Source organism: Euprymna scolopes, chromosome 24, assembly GCF_053919585.1.
Source record: "Euprymna scolopes isolate OS-2025 chromosome 24, ASM5391958v1, whole genome shotgun sequence".
Taxonomy (NCBI): domain Eukaryota; kingdom Metazoa; phylum Mollusca; class Cephalopoda; order Sepiida; family Sepiolidae; genus Euprymna; species Euprymna scolopes.
Window position 1 is genome coordinate 89,601,075 of NC_136505.1, and position 14,967 is coordinate 89,616,041.

At 33.7% G+C, this 14,967-nt stretch overlaps 2 long non-coding RNA genes across 3 annotated transcripts in view; one reads left to right on the forward strand and one right to left on the reverse strand.

Moving 5' to 3' along the window:
• The window catches only part of LOC145246837 (uncharacterized), a 41,682-nt gene extending 32,634 nt beyond the window's left edge, over positions 1–9,048 (forward strand). The window contains exons 5-6 of the long non-coding RNA XR_013863178.1: positions 3,964–4,111; positions 8,418–9,048. This is a non-coding gene — a long non-coding RNA (uncharacterized LOC145246837). The remainder of the gene's footprint in view (positions 1–3,963; positions 4,112–8,417) is intronic.
• Positions 1–14,967, reverse strand: part of LOC145246835 (uncharacterized) — a 134,536-nt gene that overhangs the window by 82,795 nt on the left and 36,774 nt on the right. The window contains exon 2 of one of the 2 annotated variants that reach the window (XR_013863176.1): positions 9,145–9,308. The exons of the other annotated variant lie outside the window; for it this stretch is intronic. This is a non-coding gene — a long non-coding RNA (uncharacterized LOC145246835). Of the gene's footprint in view, positions 1–9,144; positions 9,309–14,967 lie in introns of those variants that run through there. 2 annotated transcript variants of the gene reach the window in all.

The window sequence follows — 14,967 nt, forward strand, 5'->3', positions numbered from 1 at the left end:
CAACCGGATATGATATATAAGAAGGACTATTTCATTCAATGGTATGAATATATTCTAGATATAATTGACACTAAATTATATAAGCCACCAGTGAACGATATAAAAAAGAAACCTAAAAATGTGTAGTTTTGTATGAAAATAAAGGTTTGGATGATGTAAATTTACCTAAAATATTTAATAAACAAAAAACTATACAATTACTACCAAATGAGTTCCAGAAAAAAGATCAAAAACCAATAGTTACATATAAACTAGGGCCAACAATACGCAATAAGATTTTTAATTATAAGAAAACGGTAGAAAATATAAATATAAAAGATAATAATTTAAATATTCCAGAATGTGAATGTAATTCCTCTCCGTACTGTAATAATGAGATACAACATGTAATTACAGGAGATTTAAATATAGTAAATAATCCTAAATTAAGAAAACTACTTAGTAAGGGTCCAAATTATAGAGAACCTAAATGCCTAAATTACACTAAATGCATTAAAGAAGTAACTAAAGCACTAGAAGGTTTTATTATGTCTATGGTAAAGAAATATGAATTAGCACAGTCTACGTTTGATGCATGGAAAAATAGTATACTTGAATGCGTAAATAAAAAGGTTAAACATATAAAACAATTTAAACACCCTAGAAAAACCAATCCTCTTTTAAAAAATTCAGAAATACGGGAGGAACTTAAAATACTTCAAGAAAAGTTTGTAATAGTTCCGATTGATAAAGCGGCAAACAATACAGCTTTTATATGTAAAAAATGTTATATACAACGTTTATTGATAGAAGTAGGACTTATAGGAAACGATTCGGATACTTATAAAGTAAGTAATAGTAATTTAGATAGCATTATTTTGAATAATAGTATTATTAATGAAAAAGTAGGATTAAAGTTAGAAGATAAACACAAAAATCTTCCATGTATGTATTGGATACCTAAAATGCATAAAAATCCAGTTGGTGCTAGATTTATTGTAGGTTCAAAGACGTGCATCACTAAACCTCTAAGTAAAGCTATATCTAAAATATTTAAATTAATTATAAATCAAATAAATAATTTTCACCTGAAAAGTAAATTCTATAGTAATATAAATCTATTTTGGGTAGTAAATAATTCCAAACCAGTGAAAGAAAAATTAGATAAAATAAATTCCAGAATAAAAGCAAAATCTATAGCTACTTATGATTTTAGTACGCTATATACTAAAATTCCGCACGAAAAACTTATAAAAGAATTAAATGATACTGTAGATTTAGCTTTTGAAGGTGGAAAAGGTAAATATATAGACTTTTCAAACTCTAAAGCTTTCTGGTGTAAAAATAAAAATATCAAAACTAGTGTTTCTAAAGGTATTTTAAAAATACTTGTAAGTCATCTTATTAAAGAATGCTATTTTCAAATAGGAAATAAAATATTACTCCAAACGATAGGTATCCCAATGGGATTGGATCCTGCATCATTTTGGGCAAATTTGTATTTACATAGACTCGAGTATATATATATGGCATCATTATTAAAAACAGATATATCTAAAACATATAACTTTCATGGGTGTAGGAGATTTATAGATGACCTTATATGCATAAACGATAATGATGAATTCGAAAAAAATAAACATCTTATATATCCAAACGAACTAAAATTGAATTGTGAACATAGAGGACAACAGGTTACATTTCTGGATTTAGATATAAAAATTGAGGATGGGATTTTTCTTTATAAAATATTTGATAAAAGAAACGCATTCCCCTTTAAAATAGTACGTATGCCCCATAAGGATAGCACCTGCCCTGTTTTTGTGTTTTATGGAACCATTATGTCAGAGTTTTTGAGAATAGCTCGCGTTACTTTAAAATTAACAGATTTTATACCACCAATTTCTAGCTTAGTAATAAGGATGATAAAACAAGGTGGGGATAAAAATAAAATATTTAAACAGTTAAATAAAGCATTTGTTCGTTATCCTGATGCTTTTGAATCGTTTAAGATAAACCAGACTATATTAATAAAGGAAATCCAAAACTATATTAGCAATGTATAAAATGTATTTATAATTACATATAATAAATTTATATATATATATAAAAAAAAAAAAAAATGTATATATGTAAAAATAAAATATTTTTAACCTTTATATATCTAATTTTAAATAAATAAGAATGTAAATATACAAACTACTAATCATAGTGGGGTGATAAGTAGTTAAATGGATTAATCCTAATCTTATAAATACAAGACTGATAAATTAAAAAAATATATCCATTTTAAATGGGGAAATTGATGAATCGCACAGGTAAGAAATTCATTTTTATAGTATGAAAAGGTTAGTAATTGCAATTAAGAATAGGAAATTGGATCAAATGTTTGTAACATGTCTTCTTCCTAAGATTAAGAGTGGTGGTGTTTGATCAACACTGCTGGGGAGCCATGATGTAATATACTGTTTTGTTTTTAAATCCCCGAAACAGTATTTCATGGTAAACAACTGATGATCCCTTGAAAAATAAAAAAAATTGGTATTATAGTAAATTCGAGAGAGTTGATGCAGTGATTGCAGGTGATTAAATGACTTACTAACTGGATGGTTTTTTAACGAATGAGAAAAAGTAATTTTTTGTATAGTTTTAAAGGTTAAAAACTTCAAAGACTATATACATACATACTATATATTTAGTTAGCAACATTAATCAATGAAACATTATTAGATGATAATTTCAATATCTCCATTTTTTTTCATAAAGAAAGCTATTGTTTTTTTGTTTCAATTAAATTTAATGTTTTAAAAAATAGTGATGTAAAATGTAATTTTCTGGTATTTAAAGGGAGATAATCCTAAATTATTTCTAATTCTTTCAAATTGGTTCATATATTTATTAATAATATTATATATAATAATAATAAAAGTAAAATATAATTATATGTGAAGGGGGGGAGTAATGCCTAAGAATGTTTAACTTATCTAATTATTATTAATATTTATATGCAGCAGATATTATAAAAACATGGGAGAATTAACTTTTGATTTTATAATTATTCATGAATGGTTTTAAATTTCATCCATTAATTTATCTCAATCATTTGTTTCTATTAAAATTGCATAAATCCAAAACTTCAATTTAATACAATTCCTAAGGCTTATTTAAAATTACACTTGATTTAAAAAAACGAGAAAAATACAGAAAAATCTTTATGATGTATGTGCTCGGCATAGAATGAAGATCACATAAATTGATTTTAAAAAAAAAATATTTTACAATTTTTACCGATTAAAAAGTTTTAATTATTTTGAATGCAAACAAAATCTCTGGAGTTGAATTAAATCGTTGGTTTTGAATTTTAGGAAAATTTGGTACTTGTACAATTTAATCAAGACATTAAAAAATGAAAATATTGAAAAAAAGGTTATATTGTATGTATCTGTTATGGAATGAAGTTATCTGAAAAAAATTTCACTTTATGTCATCAAGTAGATTTTTTTACAGCGAAAAACAATTTGTTATGATACTGAGCAAAAGGTTCGACTTTTAGGAAGAAACTAGTATTAAAGATGGGGAGGGAGCGTCGGTGCTTTAAACTAAGTTATCTCCCCGTGGCGTGTTCAAAAAATTAAAAGATGCCTACCTTCATTGTGCTCTCATAAAAACATGTTTTTTCTGCTATAATAAAAAAACTATTCGATCAAATTAAGTGAAATTTTCTCCAGAGATCTTCAGTCCAAAACGTACAATATAACTTTTTTGATATTTTAATTTTTAATGTCTTGATTAAACTGTTACAAGTACCGAAAATTTAAAACAATATATCTGCTCCTGGCCTTCACTCTACTTCCTCATTAGATCTGATTTTCTTAATTAAAAAGAAAAATTACTTGATCAATTTACATAATTTTTGAAATTTTTCTGTATTTTTGTTTTTTAACAAAGCGTAATTCTAAATAAGGACCCAATTCTCTTTTAAAGGACACAGAGGAAATGGTTTCCACCTGGATTAATCTATGTGCATCACAAGCGACAATTTAAAGATTAAAACCAAAGCAAATCACCATTTAAATCTGAGTTGGTCAAAGTCAACAACACCAACAATTTTGGATGTTGTTTTTTTTCCCAGGTTTGTTTGGATCATTCCTCCCCTAACTTAGGATTAGGCACTATTATGCATATATTATGACTGTAATGTAGATTATCTTAGTTATTAATTGGTTAACCTTAATTTTACCATTCTAAATTTTAACTAATGTTGATACTATTAGGAGCCTTAATAGTAGTTCAATCACTATCAGCAGGTGCAAAGTACCGGGGCTGCTGTATTGCCATTTGATGAATGGATTCTGGACCATGCAGTAGTTTCTGGTAGGGCCTTTCGATGCCATACTAGTGGGTAATTGTTACGGCTTTACCTTATCATGTGCTACAAAAAAAAAAATAAATAAATAAATCTTCCTGTCTTTTTCTCTCTTACTTTCCCTCTCTGTCCTGCTCCAACCAAGTCTATCGACCTGTTCCACAAATCCCAAAACCTCAACATGACAAATCTCCAGAAAAAAAACACGAATAAACCGAGAACCCCATCCTCCAATGTAGATCCATACTACCATGTCTCCTTCTCCAACATCAGGAGTCTACATTCCAATCTTCCAGATGTTGAAACCCAATTAGAAGACGAAACCGGACATATTCTTTCTAAGGGAAACTGGCATAGGGCCAACCACTTACCTAGATGAGTTCATAATTAAGGGATACTCTAACTTAACATCTAAATCTGACCCCCAAGATCGCCATGGGCATGGAGTATGTGCCTATATTAAAGATGGCTTTCCATGTGGTAGGGATATCTCCAGAGAAGACCCTAATTTACCTTATATGTGCTTCCGGGTAGCACGAGCTTACACCACTGCATTTATATTTGCCCTCTATCACCCCCACAACAGCGGGGTTAATATCTGAGAAAATTGACCACATCCTGTCTGCTCATCCTTTGGCTAACATTCACATTTGCGGTGACTTCAATGTCCATAATGTGGAATGGCTGACCCACTCAAATAAGACAGATGATGAGAGGAGGTGCTGTCATGATTTTGCCATTGCCTATGACCTCACTCAGATTGTCCGCGAACCCACCCGTGTTCCCAATACTACCGGTCAGTATGCAAGCCTTCTAGACCTTTTTATCACAACTTCCCCTGAGTTATGTTCATGTTCCGTTCTATCTCCTCTGGGATCCTCCAACCACTCCATTGTATCAGTTAAGATAAAAATGAAATGTAATAAGTCCTCAGACGTACCTCTCCACCGTACTGTATATCGATATGCTATGGCTGTCTGGAATAGCTTCCATACATTCATATCTGATCTACCTCTGCATTCCATGTTTAAAAAGGATGTGTCCTCTATAGTATCAGACCTGACCGAATGGTTAATTGTAGGCATAGATTGATTTATATCATTCAAAAAATTCCAACAAAAACCTAACAGCCAACCATGGTTCTCTCCAGAATGTGCTGCTGCCATCGCGCACAGAAATCACTTTTTCCATTGCTTCCAACGTAATAGATGTACTGAGACTAAAGCTGCTTTCAGGACTGCCAGCAACCACTGTAAAAGAGTAATAAAAAATGCAAGAGAGCTATATGCTTAGTCCGTTAAATCCAAAGTAGCTGAACAGCGGCTTGGTTCCTACCAGTTTTTGCAAATAGCAAACAGAATCCTGAACAGAAGCACGCATTCTATCTCAACCATCATCAATGGATCTGAGGTCATCTCGTCAGCATCAGACAAGGCCAAACTATTTGCAAAGAACTTTGCAGCTAATTCTACCCTATGTGATGAAGGCCATCAACTCTCCGTATTTCCTCCTATAACAGACAACACACTATGCAACATACAAATATTTGTGCATGAGGTTGCCAAGCTAATCAAGAACCTTGATTCTAGTAAAGCAACTGGCCCTGATGGCATTCCAGTTATAGTGCTGAAAAAGCTCCAACCAGAACTTGCCCCCATACTTACAAAACTGTTTAAGTGTTGCCTTAAGGAGAATTGCTTTCCAACACCCTGGAAAACCTCATCAGTATGCCATGTATTTAAGAATTCAGGTGAAAAGTCATCTCTCTCTCAGTACAGACCAATAAGTCTCCTATGTGTCATGAGTAAGTTTTGAAATCCATATTAAATAAAGAAGTAGTCAACCACCTCAGCAGAAACAACCTTCTTAGTGACATGCAATATGATTTCCGCTCTGCAAGATCTACAGCAGATGTGCTAATGATTATATCTCATAGGATTAGCGAATCTTTTGACAAAGGCTTCCTTTCCAGGGCAATTGCTCTTGACATATCGAAGGTCTTCGATAAGGTATGGCATAAGGGCCTACTTCACAAGATTTCCAGCTATGGTATCACTAGAAATGTTTTCTCAATTATTAAATCATTTCTCTCTGATAGGTTCATAAGAGTAGTGGTTGACGGGCAGAAATCAGAGGCCCACAGTATTAATGCTGGAGTCCCTCAGGGTTCCATCCTGAGCCCAACTGTCTTCCTGATCTACATTAATGATCTCCCGAAACACATACTTAAATCATTCGTTGACATCTATGCTGATGACACAACCATCTATGGCAACACATCAAAGGCTGTAAATGACAAAGTTCTCTCTGATTCTCTCTCCTCTGATCTTGAGCACGTGGTACAGTGGGGGAAGAGGTGGCTGGTTACTTTTTTTTTACATAGGCATCACCACATTATCAAGGCCAAGGGGCCACTCAAGGATAAGGGTTAAAGAGTTTACAGTATAAATTAGACAATATAGTAATTATTAGTAATGAAAATTCGGTAAATTTGATAACTTATATGGAACAGCTCATCAAGAACTTATTTACGTTAGACTTGAACACAACCATATTGTAGTCAGCCGGAAAGCAGGAAAACGGAAGACAATTCCACAGGCGTGCAGTTCTAAGAAAGAAGCTTTGTTCATGGAATCTACGTTTAGGTTTAGGCACAGATAAAGAGTGGGGGGAATTATTGATAGTGTTTTCAGCTAGACGAGTGTTTCTTGTGAAAGTTAGGCGAGGGGGGACCATAGACTGAAGCTCAATCGAACACTTTCCATGAAAATAACGATACATCAGAGACAAACTCGCAACATCTCTTCTGTGAGATAGAGGTTGCAGGGAAGAGAAAAGGACATCTCCTACGAGGCTACGAAGTCTATTTTGAACTCTATCAAGGCAGGACAAGCCCTTTCTAGCAGCTCCTGCCCAGATGTGGCAACAGTATTCCATCCTTGGACGTACCTGGCTCTTATATAGATAGAGAATTGCATCAGCAGTGAGATATCTACCAGATCGATAGAAAGATCCCACCATTTTTCCAGCATCTTTTAATGCATCTAAAACCAAGCTTCTATTTTTACATCATCAACGCTCTGATCCCCATCTGGCATCAATTGAAATGGATGGCTCTCGTCTTGGGAGGCTCCATGTTTTGACAAGCTTCTGGGTTTGACCTTTACTCCTGATCTGAAATGGAACATGTACATCAGGTCTGTTGCCAAGGATGCTTGGAAAATGGTGAGATCCTTCTACCGCTCTAGAAGATATCTCAGTACTGATGCAATTTTCTATCTGTATAAAAGCCAAGTACCTCCAAGGATGGAGTACTGCTGCCACATCTGGGCAGGAGCTGCTAAAAGCAGCCTATCCTGCCTTGACAGAGTACAAAATAGACTTCATGGCTTAGTGGGGGATGCTCTTTTCTCTTCCCTGCAGCCTCTCTCCCAAAGAAGAGACGTTGCGAGCCTGTCTTTGTTTTATCGTTATTTCCATGGCAAGTGCTTGTCTAAGCTCCAATCTGTGGTCCTCCCTCGCCAATCTTTCACGAAAAACATCCGTCTAGCTGAAACTACTGTCATTAATTTTCCCCACTCTTTATCTGTGCCTAAATCCAAACATTAGATTTCATGAGCAGAGCTTCTTTCCTAGAAGTTCACGACTGTGGAACTCTCGTCCGTTTGCCTGTTTCCCACCTGACTACAACTTGGATGTCTTCAAGTCCAACATAAACAAATTCCTGACAAACCGCCCCTTTAAGTAAGACACTCTATCAAATCTCCAATACTAATGATTACTACGATACTATCCCATTGATTACTGTACACGCAATAACCCTTACCCCCAAGTGGCTTCTGGGCCTTGATAAGTGGTGACCTCCATGTAAAAAAAACAAAAAAAAAACATACCATCTTTCCATACAGAAACAGACAAGAAGTAATGATTTGCTTAAATCTGTTTGCATCATTCTCCTGATGACAGAAAGAAATTATGAAAATACTGTGGATAATAATAATAAAATGTTATTTATTAACTTTTCAAATAAGATTACATAATCATAGTCATCATTTTGTTTTCTCTTTTTCAGGAATATCAAAGAAAATGTCAAGTGACTCCAGAAATGAAAACTTTAAAAAGACACAACATTTGATTCGTTTGGACAATTCATAGAAAACACATGTCATTGTGACCTGAAACCATCAACAACATTTTTGTCTGAATTTGAAGAAGATGAGGAAATGACCTTTAAAATGAAGGCTGGTATCATTCTCATCGATGAATTTGTTGTGAATATATGAAGTTATCATCAGCTTCACGTGGAAGAGTATCTAAAAAAAAAAAAGTGCTGTGAAAGGTTCCAAAAAACACAAGAAAAGGAAGATAGTGGACTTTAGCAAATATGCTGCAAAATAAAGATGGCTCTGTGGTTCCATGTTTGAAGTTCTGTTGTCATTGTGATGAAGCAACCAAGAAAATGGAGAAAAATATAACCAGAGACAGTGAAGTAGATGAGGATACAGACTATGCCCTTAAGTTGGAGAAAGAGATGGAGAAATGCAATGAATTGAATGAACCTTTGAGTATGTTTCATATATTTTGTTTGGAAACTCATGGATTGTAGAAAAAAACTCAGATCTGCAGAAATTATAGCAAATTTATGAAAAACAGAAACAAACAAGGTATTCTTTCATTCTTTAATAATACCAGAGCTCTTTCCTAGAAATTTTTTTATTTGGGTTTGTCTTTCTACAAATATGACCAATTTTCTCAGATGATGCTAAAGATTTTACAGCATATAAAGACAAATACCTTAATCACAAGATAGGTCTCTCAAAATTTTGTGATCTGCTTCCAAAATGGTGTGTCTTTATATGATTTTCTGGTAACCATTTTGTTTGTGTGTGTAGCCACCATCAAAACACCAAGTTATTCGTTGACTGTTGTTGTTCAGCAGTAAAAACTCAGTTAAAAAGAAAATCTGAGGAAACAGATAAGAATGAAGATGAGAATCCAATTAGTTCACATTGGTTTAAATAGTGAATTATGGTTAAATGATATGGAATGGAATGTTCCTAATGGTGCTACTAGTAAGGTCTTTAATGGTAATTCAATTGTCATCTGTCTATACATGGACAGACAAGAAATGGTCACACAGTATTATTGATATTTTCTGTAGAAATTTGGGTAAAAATCCAACTAATATTTATCCCAATGTTTCATATTGAACAAAAACTACTTCGACAATTTTTTTTTTTTGATAGATGAACAAATTTGAAAATTATCTCATTTTGTAGTTTGAAAACAAAGAAATTATTTAGCTAGTCTGTTTGTTTGTCCCATTCCTTGATTTCTACATTTATTTATCCAGTATTTATAAGAAAATAATTCAAAATTTAATCATGTTTCAACTTTTGGTGTTATTGAACTTTTGTGACTGGACCAATTTCGTTTTGTTTATTGTCCATTTTTTGTACTCTCCTAAGAGACAATACAAAATGTACTAAGTCAATTTTGTACTCAATATTTTTTACAAAATTTTTCTACAAAATGTACTAAGTCAATTTTGTACTCAATATTTTTAATGCTTTCAAAGAACTCATTTCTACCAAATATTTTAAATTGTTTCTGAGCCAATATTTTTTATTCTTATTCATAATCATGTTCACATTGAATGACCATGTGAAAGACAAAGCAGAAGTTAATAATTATTTTAAAAATATTTTTTTCTCCAATAAATTATTTTTTGCCAATGAATTATTTTCCAAAACATTTGTTAGGCTTTTCTAAATTAATCTTAAATCCAACCATAACTTTATCTTAACTGGCAGCCAAACAGACTTAGGAGCAGTGGTAATTAAAATTAGTTAACTGCCCTAAAATGCTAGAATTGTCTGAAAACTCTGATAATATTCCTTAGTCATGATGAGCATTTATAAATGGATAAATTCATAAATGATAAAGGAAGTAGTAGGAGGAGGCGAATTTCTAAATTATTAACAGACAAAAAAAGGAAGGAGATAATTTAGGAGGAGAAGGAAAGAAAGAGAAGGAGGAGGTAAGAATTAAGAGAAGGGGATTTATTATGACATTAGAGTAGAATTTTCCAAGTGAGATCCAAGTATTGGTGTTGGGGCTTGCTGTGCGATTTTGCGATTTGACATTGATGTGTCATTCGACCTCTATTCCTTTCTGTAGGAGTAGCTTCTATAGGAGTTTAGGGTTTATGGACAGATTTGAGGTTCCTGATGTGATGTAATGTGAGCCATCTACAACTGGGTATATTTTACGGAGAAACTGGTGGTTATGTAGTGTTATTCGATTGCTCCCAGCTACTTGCAATTGGTACTGTAACTTCCCATGTGTCTTGATGATTCTCTCCCATATTTGTCCATCAACCATATAGCATTATGAATGGAGACATGTCAAGATCTTGGACAAGTGTATTGCAATGGTTTGGTAATGTCCAAGCAGCCTGATCAGCTAGTATATATTTTTCAGTCTTAATGGCTAATTCTGTGCGACCATTGCTTTGAATGTTATAGGCTGACGAGCTATGTTTCCATATACTCCAGTTTCTCAAAAAGGAGTTGTACTCCTGGGACAAATTTTTTCAGGTGCTCCATATGTATAGAACTAAGTTCTCAAGATGTTGCATACAGTTGTGGCCCTCTCTGACATCATTATTCTTCAGCGTACACCATAAAGTTTGTATCCTGTATGTCGACAAAGTCAACCACCATTTTTTGAAATGGAAATCCCGGATCTTCTGGTGACATCAATGACTCCCTGGGATGAGATGGGGCAATCGTTTTACAAGTGCAACACTGGGATCTGATTTGCCTGATGTTAGCATCCAAAGTGGCGAGAACAATTATTGATTTGCAGTCATCAGCATACCATTTATGTCTTGATGTGCAGAATGAAGGATTCCAATATCTCTATATTATTTTATTAATTGGAACTCTTATTGTTAACCATCTGACGAAGGCCAGAGGAATAGTATGCCGAAACATTGTGAAACAACTAGAAGATGAGGATAATAGTCTACAATAAATAAATAAATAAATAATCCAGTATCTGTGCAAAATATTAGGATTTTGTTGCCTTTGATAATTCTTTCCAGGAAAAATAATTCTTCACATACAGGCCAGAAAACTCGAGTCATGGATGGAAGTACATTGTGGAACTAGGGGAAGCCTTTTGAATCAGATCTATTAAGATCCTGCATTCTTCCTCTGTGGTTGCCATGGCCACAATCCTTTACCATATAATAGTCTTCAATTTAGGATCACTTTTAGGATGTGAAGACGGTTTTGACTGCAGTGTTGATCATTTGGTCACAGCTTTTTGGTGGGGGTACCTGCTGGAAATCAGGATGCACAATCAGGGGCTAAATTAAGTTTTCTTGGATGATGTTTTATCTGAAATCTGTATATCAATGTCCTTTTTTGGAAATTTAATAGGTGTGAATTTTTAATATTTTCCAGGACTATTTTCTTGGTGCTCAAATGTTTCATTCCCAAAGAACTTTCCTTTCTTTGTCTTCAATAATTCTCCATAACTTCTGCTTGTGAAAAGATGTATGACACCTGGTTCAAGAGTCCAAGCCAAGACCTAATCCCAGTGATATTCATGGGGGTAGGGAAGTGAAAGATGGCTTCTGTTATTCTTTTTATGGGTTTAAAACCATTTGCAGTGACCAGAAATCCTGCAAACTCTGCCACCATTTTGGCAAAGTGAAACTTGCTCGATTAAATACAATCTCTTGTTTGTGCAGTGACTGTAATCACTTGTATAGAAGAATGAAGATTCTATTGAATCATCCCATAGAAAGCTGTTGTCTATGCATCGGATTTTACCTATTTCATCAAACTAACGGGTGTATCCATCTTCTGATTCATGGAATCCTTGAAGCATCTAACAGTACTTTTATTGGCCCAACTCGGTAATGAACATTGTAGCGTCCTGTGCGTCTGGGGATGCAGCAGACTGTGCACCTTGGAATGGCATGACCACTATCTGTCAACACTAAATAGTAGGTGTGCCTACTAGTACTGGTTCTATTATCCCCAGTGTAACGTCTCTGTCTATGTTCTGCTTCACTTCCTTCTTCCAGTGATGAGGAACAGGTATTGGTGTATGAATTGCTGTTGGTGTTATGCCTGGAATGAACTTTATCTTCAAAGGTTTACCTTCCATTGTTTGCAGTGGTGGATGTGGACATGTGTTGAACATGCTTGTATTAGCCATTGTTTCACTTCATGTGCGTTGGCTTGAATGGAATGGTGTCTGGTTTCCTTGGGACAGACGTTTTGTGTAGGCATCCACATACCGCCAATTCCTTCATGTTCCTCAAGGATGTCCCCATATGAGATAGGTAGTTGACATAAGGAGTTTCTGAATTTCGAGTTTACTCAAACATATGTGTCTGTAAAAGCAAAAATACGATGAGTGCATTGGCTCACCATTTTTTTTTTTTTCAGTTCACGTCAAAATATTGCTTGCATTTCTGGCATCATAGTAACCTTCACTGTCACTCAGGTGAGGCACAATCACTGGTTGTGTCTTGTGATCAGAAAAGTTATTTGGAGTACCGTTGGTGAATATGAATGACTCTCAGTTTTTTAAAATATGTTATTGACTCACACTCATTCTTCATCATGGAATGGAATTTCTGTTGGTGACAGACTTGAGCCTCTCTGATCCTTCCAGTTCAAAGAGTACCCTGTTTGTTTCTGGTGTACAAGTCTCTTGTAATTCATTCCAGATTGCAGTTGGGTCTTTCCATTCACATACATTTTACATTGAGCCCATGTGTTCAAAAATAATGCCCATTCTCCATCAGTAGTATCTAATCCTATTGGGGGCCGTTTTATTTTTCTCAACTGCAACATGTTGGGACGACTGTGGAGCATTGCTTTTCTTAGCTTCTTTGATGTTTTGTCTTTTTGAAGGTCAATAAGTTGCTTCAGTAGGTGCATGCTTTCTTGCTCCATGATCTTTTGTAATGTCTTTTGCAGTATTTACATATTTCAACGCTTTATAATGTTGATATTGTTCATAGTGCCACATAAACTAGGAATATGTGTTCTTTCAGCTCGTTGCTAAGATCCACAAGAAATAGCAAATGGTCACCCTATCTGCCCTCTATAGGTAGGTATCAGGAGAGATCACTCCCTAGTTACTTCTTGTAATCAGGGTAAATAACTTCAAGTGTAATTTCTGTTACGAGCAGATGACTCTTGTACTTATACAGAGAGGACATTTGCAGATATTCCATAGTAATCTTGTGAAGTAGCCCTTTATGCCAAAACCAATAGAATTACTTGGTTTAGTTGCTTGTTGTCTGGCAAATTTTGATTGGTAATGTCTTTGATAATAAAGACAACATCAAAAACAGTGATTGGTTGTTTTTCTTATCCGCATTTGTTAAATCATCCACCAACCAAAACAAAATAAATCTAAATCCGCAAATCAGGTTGTATCACTTTGTACGCGATTGAAAATCCTTATCAGTTTTTATGGAAGATTCGTACTTGTATCGATGGCTCAAGAATTGTTATCATGTGAGAATTCTGATTTTCTCATCAAATTTTCGCTCATCAAATATTTGCAATTCGGTATTAAGGAGACTATAAGAGGATTATCGATCAGTATATGAATACAAAGTTTTTGCAAGTTTTCTACTTTAATACTTTCTTTGTTCTAAAAATATATTGAAAAGAAAGCAAAACAAAAACATGTATATCATTAATAGGTTCTTAGCATCACAAAAATATATCAAAGAGAGAAATCTTTTTTCTCAGCAAAAACATAAATGTACATCAGCAAGACAAGATGCATCATTTTTCCATTGATTGGATTCATATTACAATTTTGAACAATTGGAAGAAAGTTAGGGTTCACCCTAATCCTAAATCGTCCTGAATTTTATTGTTAATTAAGAATTGAACTGGCTCATAATATTTGGAATTTTCCTCAGGACATATTCCTTTTTGAGATATTTGATATCCTAAATCAGATATTTTTTCACAGTCTAATTTATGTTTGTCTCTTTATTTTATTTATGTTTTAATGTTCATAAGACTTATTCTTTTCAGTCTTTAGTTCATCTCTAATATGGGCACCCAAGCATATATCTTGATATATTATCATGTTTTCAACTTTTCCTAATAAGATTTTCTCAGTGACTCTGAAAAATATGGCTTGCAGTTTTAATTCTGAACAGCAAACGAGACCAGCTCAATAATCCCACTATCTAGCAGTCTGTGGTCTTTATTACATGCCTCAGCTGCAATAGGCATAATCTCAAAGCAATTTTTAGTTTCAAATATGGCTTTGAAGTTGCTTAATGTTTTAATTATTGTACCATCAAATTGTTTTAGTTGTAAAGTTGACATTTTTAGTTTGGCTTTCCTAAAACTTGCCAAAAATTTACTGAAATCAATGTTATGTTAGAGCCAGTATTAATCTGCATGTGGAAATATTTTTCATTTATTATTTTTATTTTCTTGTTTTTAGTGTATTTAGCATGAAATTTTTGTGATCCTCTATCATTTAGTTTATCTCTAATTTCCTCAATTTTCTTTTGTATCTGTACACGTTCGGAGGGTGATTTTTTTTTTTAAATCGAGTAA